The sequence below is a fragment of the Odontesthes bonariensis genome, chromosome 15, assembly GCF_027942865.1.
Source record: "Odontesthes bonariensis isolate fOdoBon6 chromosome 15, fOdoBon6.hap1, whole genome shotgun sequence".
Classification (NCBI taxonomy): Eukaryota; Metazoa; Chordata; class Actinopteri; order Atheriniformes; family Atherinopsidae; genus Odontesthes; species Odontesthes bonariensis.
In genome coordinates this window covers 29,265,008-29,278,473 of record NC_134520.1, presented here as the reverse complement: position 1 = coordinate 29,278,473, position 13,466 = coordinate 29,265,008, and the positions used below count along the sequence as shown (strand labels likewise).

Genomic DNA, 13,466 nt, shown 5'->3' with positions numbered 1-13,466 from the left:
TCCCATATACCGAATACAAGAGAAAATGACACCGTCTGTGACAACCTCACAGACCAACATCACTGCACCTGGCTGTTGTGAACCAGGAATTTGTTGATGCACGTCTTATTCAATCACAAATTGACCATTTTCAGTGGTTTTCTGGACGGATTAAACAAACAAGATCCAACAAATTGTTAAGTGAGTTTTAGAGGCCTTTATACGTTTATTTTTGGAAGATGTAGAGTTAATATATCTGCTGGAAAGACTGACTCCAATTGTTTATTCAAGCACAGGTATGGGATCATTGATATATGAGTTATATTATAGATAACTTGTTATATATATATTTTGAAAAAGGGGTTGAGCGTTTTTGTGGTGGTCAGCACTGTCACCTCAAAGCAAGATTGTCTCTGTGTGGCCCTGTGATGGACAGATGACTTCTCCAGGGTGTACCCTGCTTCTTGCCTAGTGGCAGCTGGGATAGCTCCAGCTCCTGCATTGGATTAAGCAGGTATTGAAAATGGATGGAAAGATGGATTTTGGAACATTTGTGCAATTTAAAGTTGTAGAATTCCTGAAAGAGCAGAAGTCATTTGAATTTTTTTCAATTTGGATAGAAAAAGACATTGAAACCATGAATGACCTACAGGACCCAGTGAGTTCCCCTTAAAGAGGAGGTGTTTCCTAGCCTGGGCGAAAGCCGACTGTTGACTCCGTCAAACAGTCTGGAAAAACCCAAGAGGAATCCGTTTCCATGGAGGGTGGGACCTTACTCAGCAACTTAAATTCATTGGAGTTCCCTTAACCAATCAGTAATGTTTAGAAAGGACGTAGGTTATGCGCCAAGGTTCATGCTTACTCTCGCGAGGCTCTAGCTCGCTAATCACGCTTCCCACATACGCTTTCATTATAGGCTACCGGTACCATTTGATAAATCAAACTTTTCCCAAAGCCAGTTGGAAGGAGAGCTACGACATCCTTGCCACTAACAAAATTGACGAGGCATTCCTCTTGCTCTTGTTTTAATTGTGTAATGCTCTCCAGAGTTGAGACAACTTCATGGATAGCTTCTAGCGTTCTTCCGTCGCCATGTTTATTTCCGCTGCGGTTGAACTACAATTATATGGACTACAATGGACTCCGCGCGTGAGTTCTGCGTCACCACTCGCAACTGTTTGCTGATTGGCAAAACACTGAGCGAACCGAGGTAGGGGGATTTGGCCAGACTATGTGCGGAGCCAAAATCTTTGGGCGGAAGTACGTAGGATGGCGTCGCCAGGCTAGGTGTTTCCCACCCTATTATCAACAGTTCAGCATGGCTTTATATCCCCAAACGGCTGTAAGAAGCTACAAAGTACTTGGTAGTTTGGTCTGAGATGCCATCTAGCGATTCTGATAGGACCACTGTTGTAAAACCATGGCCTCCTTTTCCTGACTCAGCAAACAGGGATGAGTAGGATGAGTTTCCATGGCAACAGCAGATAAAGAAAGCAATAGAGATACAGAAAAGAGGAAGATACATAAAGGACAAAGGGAGAAAAACGCAACAAAATGGATAACTAACGTGCCTGATGTTTGCTCACAGAGACACCCACTGAAAAACTCACATCAACAGAACAAAGGGTGTTAGAGTGACCCAAAGGTCCAACTTTAACTGCTGGAGTTTTTCAGTCTTTCGTTGGGAGTCAATAATCCATTAAGGTGCACCATACTTGTACAGCAAATGTTTATTTGTAGGTTGTTAAGCTATCGAAGCAATTTGCCCTGAAGGACATGGAGGGAGAAAAATAATTGCTCATTATTCAAAGCTACAGTAAATTAATGAACTATATTGCTCATCAAATTAATACCTTATTATGTTCTCCATCACCAAATATGGCAGCTGTTATATCACTAAAATTAAGCCTAAACATAAAGAGATATGATTTTACATTAGTCCACCATAATCTTTTGTTATTTGTGGCATATTTCAATGTGTATTGTTAACTGGACTACTTACTGAGTACTACTTACTTCTCTTATCACACACGCAACCATTACATGACAACAATAAGAGGTGAAGTAAATCAGATTCATTATTTTGTTATAATTCTGCCAAGAAACCCCACTCTCCTTGACAGCAGTTTCCTTGTCCAGATAGACAATCTCCTTCACCACACAACAAAAACTGCTCAGGAATACCGTGTGGAACACAACAGACAGCCTGAAGCATCAACCCGGCCTTTATGTTGCAGAACAAGACCAATCCACATGTGCCCCATCCAGCAACCCACAGGAGCCACTCTTGTGGCTATATCCCCACAGTTCAGATGTTATCATGTTTGGACAGCATTTCCCTGAACCAAAAACCTTCACTGTACAAATAACTAAGAAATACATCAGAATTTTGAGACATATTACCAGAACATTTTCTTTGCACCCTTGTGATCCCATTGGTAAGTTCATTTGATTAAGAAGAGAACATTTGCCTTCATTTAAATGACCAGTAATTTCTAAATCTGAAAAATTCCACACAACAGACCTTACCTTATTGTTGTCACTGCTGTATCGTAATTGTTATCAACACTATGGTTGTAAGTCTCTCCTGCACCTCAGAGACTCATGGAGTAAAGCCAAACTGATACCAGCTGCTTCTGCGGCAAGAGTTGCTTTCCACTGTCACCTGACCGCCTGTTTCTTTTGCTGCTTATCACCCAATAGACAGAAACTAATTTACTCCCACAGCACACATACATGCAGTTATGAGTTAAAGTACTTGCTAGCTGTCCCTTTTATGTGTTTTGTTAATGTTTGTATTGCTTCAGCTAGAAAAAGAGATCATCATATGAGGCTGGAATGCTTTTCTTTTGTTCAATGAGTATATTTGCTGATTTGCTATTGCAGTGCTCATCTTTAAATTTGGAGGATGTAGTGATTGGATGTGGGTTGTGCTTATTTGAATGTTAAGTTCAGAGGAGAATTAAAGGGTCCTTGTTACAAAAGAAAAATGTATTTTAGCCTCTACTGAGAGTGCATTCCAAAACAAGTATTTTGACAGATTTCACATCTGCAGGGTAGATACATGTATACAAATGCAGATGTTTGCAGTGTGAGAAGCATTCACAGTTACATAATAAGCTATTTTGTAATGGGGATTTAATGGTGTTTCTTCCCTGGTGTTGCAGTGTTTCTCTTCATAAGAAATGTAATTAGTTAATAGTTTAATTTAGTCTCTTCCTTTAAATCTAAAAATTCTACAGAAATGCAGTGGTCCATCTGTATATTGTAAGAAGTTCTACTAAGATAATGGTTTTCTTCCATTATTTCCATGATTTCAACATCTGGACAATCATGACACCAAATAACCTGAGAAGCAGTGTATGTACAGTAATTTGAATTTTACTCTGTAAATTGTATAGTAGTGAATTGCAAAGATTGAAAAATTGCATGCTTATTTCATATTTGATCGTATGAATGATTGGTATCAGCCTTATTCTACATAACTGTGAATTCATTTTTTTCTCCCTTTGGCATTACTGTATTTCTAGTTCATTTGGTAACATTTTTCATGATATGAATTGTTTTGGTTGTGCTTCAGTTTTTTCATAGTTGCATCCTGTAAAAATTCTAATGAGCAGCCGCTGCTCTCATGCCTCACTGACGGTAGCCACAAAATCCCCTATCTTCAGAACTTTGCAGTATCAGAATCAGAAATACTGACTCTGCAATTTTGGCAAATTTCTAAAGCTGACATTGCAACAATCGCACCAAATTCAGGCAGGTGAGCTGAGGTGAAATAATGTGCAGGATACAAATTCTTTGTCTACCATTCTTTTTTTCTTCTTCACACAAGTAACTCTTTTATTCTTCATGAACAGTTAGACACCTCCTCCCATTTCTTGTCTCTGACTCTTCACCCTCCTTCTCCCCGGTAACGGTGATAATTAAAAAGCTTCTGACACACACAACTCCTACCTGTACTATTTGCCTTTAAGGATTCAGATGACGGTGTTAAAGGTGCAGGTCTGTATGTCAGTCACCCTGGATATCAGTGATGGGTGGAGATTATATTCCTGGGTGATGACCAGCAGTTGGTCAGGTTCATCTTGGCCTCCTTGTAACTCCACCCACTGGGCCCCTGCAAGGCCTTATGGGTACCACACTCTGCTGAACATTTCTGTCTTGCTCTCTTTGTTAAACTCCACGTCTGTCTTTTGAAGTTGACTCTTTGTGTGTTATCTTCATGCAGTTTTCCTGTGTGAACAGAAAAAAATCAAATCAAGTTTCTGTAAAACAGCTGACAATGTAGACACTGTACATGACAGTTCTGCAACTTAAAGAAAAGCTTTTCACTTTACAGAACTACAACTTACAGTACATGCTTTCTGCATGATCACCTTGTGAAATTAGAAACCTTTTCCAATTGGGCTTCAATTTTGAATAAAAATTACAATTACAAGGAAATAATAGCAATAATACAATAATGACTTGTCTTTAAAGCAGTATTATCTCAGGTTTGCAAGGTAAAGACATTTAAACTTAATTTGTAGAGGGTAAACTTCCTTAAACCAAATAAATGACCAAGTTTTTCTCTTTTTATTTTGTAGCTAACAAATGTAATAAACCCTGGACATAAAATCCTAACTGGCACATGGGTTCACAAGGCAGTAAGTTAGTTAAATATGAGTTCATATTACATCGAGCAAATACAATGTTTAAAATAATTCCATTGCGTTTGCTGTTAAGTTTTTGACTTATGTAATGAAGTAAAACAGGAAATATTTCCTGAAACTCTACATATGCTTCGACTGGGTAGCTCACAGCTAAGTGTGCTCTGGTGTATAGTTTGGAAATCCAAATCCAGGCAGTGATGGGTCCTAAGTGTGGCTGGATAATACCCAGTAGAGGTTTAATAGCTCCTCTAAAGTTATGTTATGCCCATCACTTTATTTTTTCTATACGAGGAATTTCATGAATATATAACATGGGTGTATTACAAAAACCTGATGATGTATTGTGAGAGGAGCTATTTTTAACAAGAGCATGTACATTATTTTTAACTGGAGAAACTCGATAAAAACAAATCTGTCACAATATTGACCCAATATATCTTTTATATTCTTTATAAACAAAGAATGCTTTGTGTTCACCATAAAACCCTTTTTTGTTTGTCACTTAAAGTGGAGAAAAACTTTTGTCTCATTTCCAATAACACAATCAGTTAAGCCAACACATGAAATCACAGTGTGACAAGGCTGGGATAGTGTTTTGTCAGATCTGTTTCTGACAAAGTGACTGCTTTGGCAGTGATGGACGACGACAGCATTCTTCAGGAAGGAGTGGGATTGTAAATGCTAATTTCTTTCATTCACACTGCAGCTTGAGATTTTTTTTGTCAGCCATTTGCATGCACACTTTTGAAAATATGATCAAGCTTTTATTTTATTTGTAATGCTGATACTAAAAAACTAATCAGTAGGACCAATATCTTAATCAATCAAAGCAAATTTAAACATTGTGCAGATGTGTTCCTGTTATTGTGAAATATTTTCATGGCACTGGATAGAAATCTCATCTGTTTGTAGCTTTAAAGACGGTAACTTAAACCTCATAAATCACATTTAACGTCCAACAACAACTTCCATCTTGCTGATTATAGCACATAGTGACTGAACGTGACTGCTTGTCCTCTCAACACAAACTTGTCCAGCATTCCACCTTGTTCATGTCAAACTAAGTATCTTCAAATGAACTGTTAGTAATGCTCGGGAAAGTAAAAATTAATAATTTATTGGCAGTGAAATGAACAGTAAGTCAAATTAATGAGATAACAGAAATAGCAGTAGCCTGCCTGAGTGTCAGTGTGTCTGTCCAAGCAGTCCAAATGACAGCCAATGATGTGGGTATGCCTGTTACCATAGAGATGCAGCATGGATGATTGTGAAGTTCGTAATGAAGACAAAGGTCTGTTTCGAATGTATGGTGGTTAGCCATAACACCAGCACACAAACACAGCTGTGCTGTGTATATATAAAGGACTAATATTCTCTCCTTCTCGCCTTAGAACAGCCTGGTCATGTCTCCAATTTCTAAATAAAAGCAACTTTGCAAGATAAATCTGCCATGTGTATTCTGTTTTACCACCAATTCATAACCACTTTTAGTTATTGTATTGTGACAGTCGGTGTGACCGTGGTCTGTGAGCTTTCAGCTGATAATTTTGCATTCACAGACTGTCTTTTTTAGGTAAAACAGTGGATAAGACTGCCAGGCTCATCATTCAATTGTGTTCAATGTATTTTATCAAGCCTTAGTCAGACAGTTAGTAGATCGAGCAGGATTAGACAAATATATTTTTGTGAATCTCTGTGCTGATCTAATCAGCTACCAGTAAATATACAGATGCAATGTAATCAGTCAGTCTATGAATCACCATTTGAAGTTAATTGCACATTATAATCCACCACTACTCTTAATCAATGTATTACTGTTGCTGTTAACATTGGAAAAAATAAGATATACTCACAAAATATACTCACAATGGGAATTTTGATTAATTTCAATTCAATTAAATTTTGTTGATATAGTATCATATTACAACAAATGGTTCCTGATGCAAGATTTAATAGTAATCTGATAATATCCATTGATGTCTTCACCTGGCATGGTGTGGCATCTTCTGTTAAACACTTAAATATATTTAATGTCTATAAAACACAAGTTTGTGTTGACATTGACAAGGGCATAATAATGAGCGGAAAAGTGGAACAAAGTTCAAGACGAACAGGACTGACTGTCTTTGTGACATGAATGTATTTTCTTTCTGCATTTAAGAAATGTTTTTATATTACCCACATTGTAAAAAGCATCACTGTTGACAATAGTTGGAGACTTACATGGCTGGTATTATGGATTTAGTTCACTTTTTTGTTTTAAAATTGTATATATTCAAAAGATTCAAAAAGATCAGATAAGTTAGTTACTTTGACACAGATATACTCTGAATACAAACCAGATTCACAAAGTACCTACCCCTCAACCCACACACTTCAGGAGTGTGCTGGTGCCAGACAGCATAGGTATCATTTTGATGGCAAAAGGAAGACCTGCACATTGATTGATGTATTTGACTGCACTGCCTCTATTAACACCTATCGGTCAGTCTGAAAATGACAGCCCTCTTAAACCTGTTATTTCTGGTTTCATATTTAAAAGGTTTCAATAGATTTTTTTGTGCTTCTTCTACGTCACAACAGATAGAGCTGACACTTGTTTTCCCATGTATGGGATGCAGTGACATGCACGCAGGGAAAATACAAAACACAAACTTCGAGCCAGTGCTTGTTTTATCTTTTTTGGGGGTTTAACAGTATCACATTACTGAGAGCGAAAATGGAAACCCGAAGGAATTTTGTATATAAATTCCTTTTTCTAAAGTAATGAAATGTAATGCAGTAATGTACAACAAGTCCTTTTTTGTCTCAGTAAGAAAAATAATGAACAATGAAGACATCAAAACAGTGATGGAAATAATATTAGAACATTAAACCCATCCTTATCACTGTTTTTATTGTTCTTAAATGTGTCATTAACACTTCATAACTGACAAATATAATGAAAACAATGAATGGAGGTGTTTATTTCAGTTAAAAGTGTAAAGAATTCATATCAAAATTAGCTCTACAAGAACAAAATTACCAAAAAGCCTCCAACACATTTTTCAATTTCACACCACAAATGACAAAAGAAACTCCACTGGGCCAAGCCATCTCACATCAGTGCTGAAACTGTCATGAAAGTCTTTGCAGTGCAGATTGTAACCAATAAAAGAACGGAAGGTAACTGTTCTCTGGTTTTCCCATCAACAGCAAGCTTAGAAAGTATTTTTCTCTCTAAATACTCTGATTTCTCACTCCCCTGCCCACCCACAGTCTGCTGGCTCCTTCACCGCGTCCTTATCTGTGAGAAAAACAAAGCCACTGCCTCCTGTTGGATAAAGAGTTGAATTTTTCAAGGATTTTTGGAGTGAACAATGCTGGAAATTGAATGCTTTTAAAGAGGAATATACAGTATTTGTTAATGCCAGGCATAAATCACACCTTAGTTTAATGTTTTCACTTCTTATACCGTCCCTTTTGAATGTTAGCACTAGATAAGCAAAAGACATGGGTGTTTACTGTCTGTCTCGACTCTCATTTAAACTAATTCACTTTTGTTTGTCCTCCTGTTCCTCTTACACCCTCTTTCTCTCTTTCTCTCCTTCCTGGCAAACAGAGTGGGAGCGAAGGGTGAATTAATAAAGGAGTGAAAGTGGAGCACAACTCCCCAAGGTCCGCTTTTTCTGGGACGCTAACACAGAGGAAGACATTCAGACACACAAACCACGACACAATCTAAGGAGCCTTACACACACACACACATAACTTTAAGGCCTACATGGCTATATTGTGGTGGTGAAAGGAAAACTGAAGGACATGCAAAGAGATTCGAGAAACTATACATCCCGTCATCTTGATCCAAGTTGAAGCAAAATGAAGATGGAGGAAGGAGGAAAAAAAGATAAGGAGTTGGAGAAGGAAAAGGAGACGAGAAGAGAGGGACTAAAGTGTTGTCCTATGTTGTCCAGATTCCTTGTGATTCCCTCTTTCATTCATCTCCTTAGCCTTTTACTTCCTCTTTTTTTTTTACCTCTTTGGTCCTTTCCTTTCCTCATCTAAGACATTCCTCCAAAACAACCTCATGTTTTCTTTTTCTTTGTAAAGGCAATGAAACCGATCTGCCCAGGTTGTACCCTGGCTCTCATCCTATGGCAGCTGGGATAGGCTCCAGCTCCCCCTCGACCCTGATTTGGATTAACAGAAAACAGACTGATGGATGAATGAGAATAAAACGTATGACTGTGTTTGCAGAATATGCTGCCTCTACTGGTCATGAGAACAACAGCGTTTATCATAGTGTAAAATGTTGTTTATTAACCTGATGGTGATGCAGCAGAAAGACTGCATTTTAGCTGAAAACATGATCTTTTTAAACCTTGACCTAGTTTAATGGGCTGAATACAACCAGAAATAATCAAAAGTAACAACGGAAGTGGTCATGTTGATTAACAAAAGGTGATCAACAAAAGTACGTTAATTAGCATGACAATGGAGTTGTAAATGGAAGGTATTTTAGTCCTAAACATGATCAGATAACCAGAAGGTAATAAATTGTTTTTAATTGTGGTAATTTTCCTACAGCTGTTATGTAGAAAACCCAAATGTAGGCTAACAGGCCGGAACCAGGCAGGTGAGGAGAATAATTGCTTTTATAAGCAAATTATAGCAGGGACTCTAAACAAATAAGAACTAAGCAGAGGTAAAAGAAAGCAAGTAGCATGGGGATACAACGACAAGGATCTAGCATTTGACACGGTAAACCAAAGATTCGGTGTATAAATGTACAGAGGGAGGTGATGACAAATGCAAAAGGTATACATGGTGGAAGCAGAGTAGTCAGATAACCAACGGATTTCAAAAGAGGTGTGAAACAAATACAGGAAGCAAAACTAAATGTGATGCACAAGTGAGAGATGATATCAGAATATTTCAAGAAGTGAGCAAGAAACACGAGCTTTAAAGGAACAAGACAAGTAAAAGAAAACTACGGTAAAAGTTATTCTAAGTAGGAGATAACAAAACATGTCATCAATATAAGAAACTCCAAACCCACACAACAAAACCATCCCAGACCATTCCTGTTTAAGGAATGGCATTAACCAGGTTTGTGAAGCTCGACTTCAGCATATAACCATCACCATGATGGTCTTTCTGGAGCCAGATACCCATATTTTTATATGGGTATAGAGCAGAAGAGTGATCCTTGAAAACTTAGTTGACAAAAGAATTTATGAAATTTCTAAACTATTTTCTATTTGGTACACTAATCACAGCAAGTGAATGCAGCTAATGACACCATAACAAAATTCTAAAGACTCTCAACCTCTCTTATCAAATGCTATAAGAGAGGTTGACCTTTTAAACATCTTCACTGTCGGACAAATAGCATTTGCAAAAGTCAAACGGTGAATCCCTTTTCTGATGAGTTGCAGATGTACAACACATTATTCGCAACGACTGCTTTACAAACAGGAAGGGAAATAAGGTCACTAATTGCTTACAACAATGACAACCTGTTAACAATTAAGCTTCTTTTAATGAGGAAAAGAAGGAAGTCTCTCAGGAGTTTCATTGCAATTCAAAGCATTGTAGTGGGCACAGTCAGACACTGGGGATCAAGCCAGCAACTTTTCAGCTAGTCTCTGGATTTCCTCACAGATCTGCCAGCCAGCAGGCTTGTCATCCCTCTATTAATCTGTCTTTTCCATCTTCCTGCCAATCACATTGGTTTCCTCTCTTCTTCTGTGCAATATGTCAACCAAACCAAAGAAGTCAAATGAATGAATGAAACCAACTGAATAAACCAGGGTGGGAAACTAAAACAGCAAACGAATGATGAAATGCTCATGACAGGGTTACAAAAACTAGACAAGTTACATTGACAAGAGAACTGTGATAGGTGGATTTTTTTACTTTCTAAACTATTGCAAAATGTTGAAATATGTTGGGACATGCTCATGATGGCAATTGAAAATAAAGATAAAAAACAAGAGTATTGGTCAGATTTATTCAAGTAGACAACCTTGTGTTGAGCTTTTCAGTTAATTTGTTCTGTTGGAAGAATCACAGGAAATCTGACTTATGTCCAATAAAAGTAAAGTAACCAGCCATATCATTTGGCTCTACGGAGTCACCATGGAGAGGTGGTGTTGGGACATCAAGGAAGGCAGAAAAGCTTAAAACTAAATAGTATTACTCGTGTTTCACTAAATGCCATTTAACTAGCAAGAAGGGAAAATAAAATAATAGGTTTTCCAGTATTTGGTTCATATTAAATGTTTTTAGCTTCCCACAAGTGGGTTCATTCTTCTCCAATTGATCTGAGAGCCTTGTCAGTTCTGATGTTTCTGGGAAACATCCTCATCCTTAAGAAGCATTACACATTTACTTAATGATTTCTCTTAAAGCAACCCTAGGGAAGTTTGTGAACCCTAATACTGTCTTATTTTGAAGTACACTGACTTCTGTTGTGCACATCACCAGGCTTAAAAAAAGTTCAGCCCTGCATCATTTTATTTTACGGTCGCCTGAAATTTTTGTGGGCTTTTGATGGCATCTTTGTGGCATTGTTCATGTGCATGGCTGTACATTTACGGGGCTCACGCGGAGATTTGTTTTTATGGCAGTGGTGTTATATCCGACCACTTTTGTTTTGGTTTTTTTTACAAGCAAAACTTTGTGCTTTCTGTAATATCTAAAATTTGACTTTACTTTTATTACATCAACTTGAAATTATAAAGGAACAGAATTTTTCTGATGTGAAAGACAACAATCTTAAAAGCTTCTTATTCTTCTTATAAATCATCAGATATGTCTGATGGTGACATGCCAGATGGATAAAGGAAGCAATGTTTGCTTTTACTTCACGTAGTGGTGGAATAAGATGCTACTACTATACAGAAAATAATGTGATCTGACATTCATTTAACAAGACAATAAAATCTACACAGAGCACAATGTTAGGGTTTAGAGAAGATTTAAGAATGACATTTCAAACATCTCTGAAATACCGTTCTCTCACACACAGGAAAACAAACTTGACTTGATAAAGACGGACAAAAGCAAGGGAAATAGCATGAAGACAGATTTGAAGTGACTGAGCAGAATGAACGCAAGAAGTAGATCAAACAGGAAAAACTGTAAGAAAAAAAGTAAGAGAAAAGACAGAGTCAGAGCAAGCAGCAGCAAGAGGGAGTAAGAAAGAGAGCCTCTTGCAGAAGCCCAGGGGGTATCCTGCCATCCCAGAATGCTCTGCTCTAACCTACTTTGGTATTTCTGTTTCTGTCTTTGTCTCTGCATCACTCTGAGAGGGCTATAGCTACCCCATACACACCATATCTGAACAAGTTTCCATATGTGTGAACTCTTGGCTTTCTATCCTTATACAGACCAAATCAATAGTACCATCCGTCTCTATGAGTGCATTTTGGGAACCCAGTGCAAGCATTTGACGAAAGACATTTCCTATTCTGTATGCATTAAATTCAATTCAAAAATACTTTATTTATCCCAGAGGGAAATTAAAAATCTCTGTTTGCAAGTGTCTAATTGGAACTGTGTCATTACCATGAGTCAGTCAAGCTATAGCCTCTATCTCCGAGTGTGTATCTATGGGTGAATGAATGTGTCTACTGTATAAATAACTGTGTGTGAGAATGTATTGTACCAGATAAGTAGGCAATCTCACGTCAGTTCAGTAACTCTCTGTTACCATGGAAACTAATGAGGGAGTACAGAAGAGACCAGTATCTATCTATCTATCTATCTATCTATCTATCTATCTATCTATCTATCTATCTATCTATCTATCAATACATCTATCTTCCCTGTAAAAGATGAACAATATGTACTGCTTTGCAGCAGGATGTGTTTAAAAATGTAAGATTAGTGTTCATCTTTCATGGTTGCTTTTATTGGCATAAAACTAATGTGACAGGTAAAGAAGCAAAGAAATACAAAACTGAACTGGATTCAGATATCTGTAAGCTCAGATATGTAGGTTCCTGTTCATTGATTGGTGCTCAAATATATGTTTCAGCATTACAATGTGCTTAAATATAAAGCTAGAGCCATAAAGAACCATCTTCAACTACAAATAAATAAGAATACTGAAATCATACGATGAGGTGCAGGAATAGCCTAAACCCACAAATGGACTGTGGCAAGTGTATACATATATGATGCTTGAAAGAATGTGTCTGCCAACTACCTTGAAAAATGTGTACAAGCTGAAAATGGTATATGTTAAAAAAGTAATCCCAGATTGTGCACAAGTACATTGTTCTTTGTGAATCTCTTCGTGAATTCTCTTTAGGCATAAAGCACCAGTTCACAACAAAAATCCTTTCAGGGGCACTTTACAGAGTAAGTAGTTCAATGCAAATCAAAAGAAATACAGTCCAGTTTAGTCCATATACAATCCAATTCATCATTTATACATGAGAAAGATTGTCCTCTGCCCAAATACGTCCCCATGGGGCATTTATTCATGCAGGCCAAAACAAGAATTTTCTGTCAACATTCAACCAAAAGTACACGGTTAACACGAATAGAATGATTTTTAATAAAGTGACAAAGAGGATATATAAATACATGTTATATAAATCACATGTAATATGTAACATGTAATAAGTGATACATTACGCCCTTTCTAACAATTTGACAGCACCCCTACATCAAGTAGCTGCATGCTTGCAGTGCTCAGCTGATTAGCCTACCAGCTCGAAGAAAGCGGCAATAAGAAACAACTGAACAGAAAGTGACTATCTCTGACAAAACTGTGGAATTACATCACTTTGAACCAGAGTCAAATGGCTACCAGAGAGGACCAACCAACAAGGCTACTAC

At 37.5% G+C, this 13,466-nt stretch overlaps 1 protein-coding gene across 2 annotated transcripts in view; it reads right to left on the bottom strand.

Moving 5' to 3' along the window:
• lrrc7 (leucine rich repeat containing 7) overlaps nt 1-13,466 on the bottom strand; it is a 139,335-nt gene that overhangs the window by 99,149 nt on the left and 26,720 nt on the right. For both annotated transcript variants that reach the window (XM_075485888.1, XM_075485887.1), the window contains exon 2: nt 3,937-4,215. The gene's annotated coding sequence lies outside the window, so the exon portion shown is untranslated. The remainder of the gene's footprint in view (nt 1-3,936; nt 4,216-13,466) is intronic.